Source organism: Vicia villosa, linkage group LG2 (genome assembly GCF_029867415.1).
Source record: "Vicia villosa cultivar HV-30 ecotype Madison, WI linkage group LG2, Vvil1.0, whole genome shotgun sequence".
NCBI classification, from domain to species: Eukaryota; Viridiplantae; Streptophyta; class Magnoliopsida; order Fabales; family Fabaceae; genus Vicia; species Vicia villosa.
The window spans coordinates 72334279-72341110 of record NC_081181.1 but is presented as its reverse complement, the minus strand read 5'-3'; the positions used below and the strand labels follow the sequence as shown (position 1 = coordinate 72341110).

The window sequence follows — 6832 nt, the reverse complement described above, 5'->3', positions numbered from 1 at the left end:
AAGCTTCATTTAGCTTGGTTGACCAATCTTTCCTAGATATAGCAACAGTTTTCTCCAATATTTGTTTTATTTCGCGGTTAGATACTTCTACTTGTCCGCTTGTTTGTGGGTGGTATGGTGTAGCTATTCGATGATTTACTCCATATTTTTGAAGGAGTTTCTCAAGTATTCTTGAAATGAAATGGGAACCACCATCGCTAATTACCAATCTTGGCACACCGAACCTAGGGAAGATGACGTTTTTGAAGAGTTTGATAACTACTCGTGTATAGTTTGTAGGAGAAGCGATAGCCTCTATCCATTTCGAAACGTAATCGACAGCTACGAGTATATATTGATTTCCAAACGACGACGGAAACGGACCCAAAAAGTCTATTCCCCAGACGTCAAATATTTCTACTTCAAGAATTCCTTTTTGAGGCATTTCATCACGTCTCGAAATGTTTCCGGTTCGTTGGCATCTATCACAGTTTATTACAGCAAAATAAACGTCTTTCCACAGGTTGGGCCAGAAAAGTCCAGATTGAAGGATTTTGGCGCAGGTTCTAGATGTGCTATGGTGTCCTCCACACGGTGCAGAATGGCAGTGTGTTATTATGCTTCCTATCTCTTCTTCGGGTACACAACGTCTAAAGATTCCATCGGGGCCTCTTTTGAACAGGAGTGGGTCGTCCCAATAGTAATGTTTTAGGTCATGGAAGAATTTCTTCTTCTGTTGGTAACTTAGATCAGGAGGAAGCACACCAGCAGCTAGGTAGTTTACGAAATCTGCATACCAAGGTGTGTCAGAGCGGGCTAAAGCTATTTCAGCTAAGTTGTTGGTTTCAGCGTTTGGATGGTATGGTTCGAATTCATTTGCTTCTAATTGAGCGATGAGTCTTTCATAAGGGAAATCATCGTCAATTGGTACTTGTTCGGGTTTTAGATTTTCCAATCGAGAGAGGTGATCTGCTACGACATTTTCAGTACCCTTTTTATCTTTAATTTCCAGGTCGAACTCTTGTAGTAACAAGATCCATCTCAAAAGTCTTGGTTTGGCGTCCTTTTTGGTTAGGAGGTACCTAATGGCGGCATGGTCAGTGTATATGATTATTTTGGCTCCTACCAGGTAAGAACGGAACTTGTCTAGTGCAAATACGACAGCTAATAATTCTTTTTCTGTCGTGGCGTAATTCATTTGAGCTTCGTCTAGGGTTCTACTCGCATAGTATATGACATGTAGTTTCTTATCTTTTCTTTGCCCTAGAACGGCTCCTACAGCATAATCACTCGCGTCACACATTATTTCGAAAGGCTCATTCCAGTCGGGGGGTTGCATAATTGGCGCAGAGATTAATGCTCGTTTAAGCGTATCAAATGCTTCAGTGCATTTATCGGTAAAAATGAATTCGGTGTCTTTCATTAGTAGTTCAGTTAAGGGTTTTGTAATTTTAGAGAAATCCTTAATGAAACGTCGGTAAAAACCAGCGTGTCCCAGAAAACTTCTTATTTCTCTAACGGTTTTGGGAGGTTGAAGGTTTTCGATAATTTCGATTTTAGCTTTATCCACTTCGATCCCTCTATCGGATACGATGTGTCCAAGTATAATTCCTTGTCGAACCATGAAATGGCATTTTTCCCAATTAAGGACTAGGTTAACGCTTACGCATCGTTTAAGTACCAGTTCAAGGTTCTCTAAACATGTTTCGAAACTTCCTCCACAGACAGAGAAGTCGTCCATAAAGACCTCCATTATTCCATCTAGGAAGTCGGCAAATATTGCCATCATGCATCTTTGGAAGGTCGCGGGTGCATTGCATAGTCCAAAAGGCATTCGTCTATAAGCGAATGTACCATAAGGACAGGTAAACGTGGTCTTCTCTTGGTCGTCAGGGTGGATAGGAATTTGGAAAAATCCGGAGTATCCATCCAGATAAGAGAAATGCGAGTGTTTAGCTAGGCGTTCGAGCATTTGATCTATGAAAGGTAAAGGGAAATGGTCTTTTCGGGTAGCTTTGTTTAGCTTCCTATAGTCAATGCACATTCTCCATCCAGTTTGGGTACGTTGTGCTACAGATTCGCCTTTAGCGTTAGTGATTACAGTAACTCCTCCTTTCTTTGGTACGACATGAACAGGGCTAACCCATTTACTATCGGATATAGGATATATTATTCCGGCTTCTAGCAGTTTTTGGATTTCCTTTTTAACCACATCGCTCATAATAGGATTTATCCGCCTTTGATGTTCCCTAGAGGTTTTACAATCGTCTTCGAGCATAATGCGGTGCATACAGAGGGAAGGACTTATTCCTTTCAAATCTGATATGTTATATCCTAAAGCGGTTGGGTATTTTCCTAGGACATCAAGTAATTTTTCAGTCTCGGTTCGTCCTAAGTTGGCGTTCACTATAATTGGTCGGTTTAGTTCTTCGTCTAGAAATTCGTATCTAAGATCGGTAGGAAGTGTTTTCAGCTCTATAGCAGGTTTCTTAGGTCCAGGTATAGGATCAGGAGTTAAGGCTAGACATTCACTCAGATGGTCATCTTGATATTCCTCACGCCAGTTGTCATCTTCAAGAATTGGCGGCATAGGAATTCTTAGGATCTCAGTTTCCTTATTTGGTTCGGATTTTATTTCTTTGACACACTCGTCGATTATGTCAGCAGAGCAGCATGTGTCAATTATAGAGGGTGCTTTTAGGAATTGGGAGAGGATAAATTCTATTTTCTCTTCTCCTACTTCGAAAGTAAGCTTTCCTCGCTTTACATCTATAATTGCACCAGCGGTTGCTAAGAACGGTCTTCCTAATATGATCGGGATGTTAGAATCTTCTTGGATATCCATAATGATGAAGTCAGTTGGGATGTAGAATTGACCTACACGAACAGGGATATTTTCTAACATTCCTACAGGGTATTTTACTGAACGGTCAGCTAGTTGAAGAGACATTCTCGTTCCTTTAAGCTCACCTAGATTTAGTTTCTTACAGGTTGAAAGAGGCATCAAACTAACACTAGCTCCTAAATCGCACAGGGCCTTCTCTATAATGGTTTTACCTATTACGCAGGGTATAGAGAAACTACCAGGGTCTTTCAGTTTTCGAGGCATGTTATTTTGGATGATAGCGCTACATTCAGCGGTAAGCGTTACGGTTTCGTTATCCTCGAGTTTCTTTTTGTTTGATAAGATTTCTTTTAGGAATTTAGCGTACGAAGGCATTTCAGTTATGGCTTCTGTGAATGGTATGGTTATGTTTAATTGTTTCAGAAGTTCTACAAATCTTTTAAATTGCGCTTCGGTTTTTGATTTAGCTAATCTCTGAGGATAAGGAATTGGTGGCTTATAAGGTGGTGGTGGAACATAAGGTTTCTCTTTTTCAGGTTCCACTTCGTTATTGTTCTCTTTAGTCTTAGCAGTTTGGTCATCAGTTGATGTCTTTTGGGTTTCCTTTGGCTCTTGTTGTGACATGGGTACGTTTTGAGTTCTAGGATCAATGGGTCCATCGTAATTCGTTCCACTTCGTAGTGTTATTGCGTTCGCATGTCCTTTAGGATTAGGTTGTGGTTGAGCAGGAAACGTGCCAGCAGGGGCAGCAGTAGGTGCTTGTTGTTGGGCTACTTGTGAGATTTGAGTTTCTAGCATTTTGTTATGAGTAGCTAAAGCATCTACTTTGTTCGATAGTTGTTTTAGTTGCTCGCTATTGTGGATGTTTTGGTTCAGGAAGTCTTTATTGGTTTGTTGTTGGGAAGCTATAAAGTTTTCCATCATGATTTCTAGATTCGACTTCCTAGGGGTATTTTGAGCAGCTACAGGCGCTTTTTGGTAGCCAGGTGGTACAGCAGGTGCTTGTCCAGGTGCGTACAACGCATTGTTGTTCTTATAAGAAAAGTTCGGGTGGTTTTTCCATCCAGGGTTGTACGTGTTAGAATAAGGGTTTCCTTGAGCATAGTTTACTTGATCAGATGGGACTCCAGTCAAGAGTTGACATTCGGCAACTACATGTCCAGTCAATCCACAGATCTCGCAGTTAGGTGTTACAGCAGCAGCGGTGGCTGAAAGAGTGATGGTTAAATTTTCGATCTTTTGAGTTAAAGCGTCTACTTTAGCGTTAATGCGGTCTATACCACTTACTTCGTACATTCCTCCTTTGGTTTGGGTTTTCTCTAGAGCGGCTCGTTCTCCACCCCATTGGTAATGGTTTTGTGCCATGTTCTCTATGAGTTTGTATGCTTCATCATGGGGTTTGTCCATTAATGCTCCGCCAGCAGCGGCATCTATAGTCATTTTAGTGTTATATAAGAGACCACCATAGAAAGTATGGATGATCAGCCATGGTTCGAGTCCATGATGAGGGCATATTCTAAGCATGTCCTTGTAACGTTCCCAAGCTTCGAAGAGTGATTCGTTATCTTTCTGGGTAAATCCGTTGATTTGACCTCTAAGCATAGCAGTTTTGCTAGGCGGAAAGTATCTCGCTAAGAATACTCTCTTCAATTCGTCCCATGTGGTTATGGAATTAGAAGGCAGGGATTGAAGCCACGCTCTAGCTCTATCTCTTAAGGAGAAAGGAAAGAGACGTAATCGAATAGCTTCGGGACTAACGTTGTTAGCTTTGACAGTGTCGGCGTATTGCACGAACACAGATAAATGAAGGTTAGGGTCGTCTACAGGGCTTCCAGAGAATTGATTCTGTTGAACAGCTTGGACCAGCGAAGGTTTCAGTTCGAAATTGTTTGCCTCAATCGCAGGTGGTGCGATACTTGAGTGCGGTTCAGCGCGCGAAGGAGCGGCATAGTCTCTAAGCGGACGAAGAGCAGCCATCTCTAACTTTGGGGTGATTTGATTGATTTGATCAGTAAAAGTCAATTCCTGATTAATAGGAATTGGTGCTACTTCGGGAAGATTGCGAGCTCGACGTTTGACGTTAATGAAACGTTCGATCTCGTTAATTCGTTGTATTAAATCTCCTCCTTGTGAACGAGTATTTGGCATACAATCGTTCAGAAAGAAAGGGAAGAATTGTCCTAGTCTCTACGGTGTAACAGTGAGTTACGTTATCGACTTAAATAGTCCCCGGCAACGGCGCCAAAAACTTGATCGCGACTTTACGTGTCTATAAATCTGATGACTGCAAGTGCACAGTCGTTTCGTGTAGTTTTAAAAGATATCGAATCCACAGGGACTATGAATCGATCTACCGTTATCTAAGGTTACTATGTAAAGCTAGGGCTACTAAAATTTTGATTGTTCCTAAGGGAGAGTGATAGTGAGAAATAAAGAATATAATAAAAGACAGGTATCAGTATGTATTTCGTTTAACTTAAGGTAATCCGAAGGTCCATTGGCTTTTGCATAATTTAATTAAAAATCTTTACTAATTCAATTGATTAAAAATCCTCGTCTCAAACTTTCGCTCTATTGATTCAGATTACTATCCTAATCCTATTGTACGCTTTCGCCATCCCATTAGATTTTAGAAGAGCTTTTTGGAAACAACGTAATTAATAAAATGCCTATTTTATGAAGTTGTTATCTATTTAAATCTCCTAATCTCAAACTTTCGCTCTATTGACTCGGAACAAGCTAATATCCCTAACGTACGCTTTCGCCATCCCGCTCGGGTGTAAAAACAATTTTTGAAAATAAATAAGTCCCAATTAGTTTTAATACGCTTTCGCCATCCTTAAAACTAATGTCCTATGTCTACTATCTGGTTAAAGATCTCAAACTTTCGCTCTATTGATTTTAACCTTTGACCGTCTTAACCCCTCAAACTTTCGCTCTATTGGTTTTAAGACTTACTAATTAAATTAGACATATAAACCAAAAATAAGTGATATTTAATAAAACATAATTAAGCCAATTTATTTCGGATCCCTCGGTTAACTTACTCTACATACCGACACCTTAGTAATTTAGCCAGACATATTAATATGGTTAAACATGCATAAATAGATTCGGTTTATAATAATAGGCATGTTAATAGGCATACAATATATCATGCAAATAAACATATAAATAAGGCGGTAAATATTAAACCTGAATTAAATAAATGGCAAGTAAATCTTCAAGTATCGAACCTCCACCACAAGTTGGCTGGATCGTTCTTCGGAATTTAAACGGACAGAAAATAAAAAAAAGGAAATAAAAACGATAAATCTAACGTAAGGCTAGATTTATAAAAAGTTCAAAACAATTTCCGGTGTAGAAATCGTTGTGAGAAAATAAGTGTTTGAATGAAAGCAGAATGAAAAATATGATTCGCGGTACAATTTCGGCAGCACTTCGTTAGCAGGAAATCAGACACTTTGGACTGAAGTGACTGCTTCTATTTATAGGGGATGCTTTGCAGTGACGTTGCGTGAAAAGAGGAAGCTCTTCAGACTGGCTTGGAGACGTGCGTCTCCGATTCTTCAGGAAGACTGGGCGCAAGACTTGAGACGTGTGTCTCAAGTGGAGAAACTTTAGGGAAATGGAGACGTGTGTCTCCCTTTTGCTGATGTGGCATAGAGACGTTGGAGACGTGCGTCTCCGCTTGCTTGTGTGGATTGGGCTGCTTTCCTTCGTGGGCTGGATTGCTTCATTGGGTCTTTGGGTCTCTTTCAGCACACTTGGGCTTTATTTGCACTCCCTTTTTACTTCAGCACCTATTTTTCGTCTTTTAGGCATAGATATGGGTCATTTTAGCTCCATTTCTTCTCTTTTTCATAATTAGTCATAATAAGAGTGTAAAACCTGAAACAAAGCAAAAACTCGCGTAATATCATAATAAATCAATATAATAAACGGAAAATGCTATAAATATCTATGGATTTCAGGCTAAATATACGATATAAAATCGTGTTATCAAAT

General features: G+C 40.0%; 1 non-coding gene across 1 annotated transcript; it reads left to right on the top strand.

The window, feature by feature from the left end:
* The first annotated feature begins 4319 nt into the window (after nucleotides 1-4319).
* LOC131654310 (small nucleolar RNA R71) lies at nucleotides 4320-4426 on the top strand. The gene has a single exon (XR_009299351.1). It is a non-coding gene; the product is annotated as a small nucleolar RNA R71 (small nucleolar RNA).
* Nucleotides 4427-6832: the final 2406 nt, after the last annotated feature.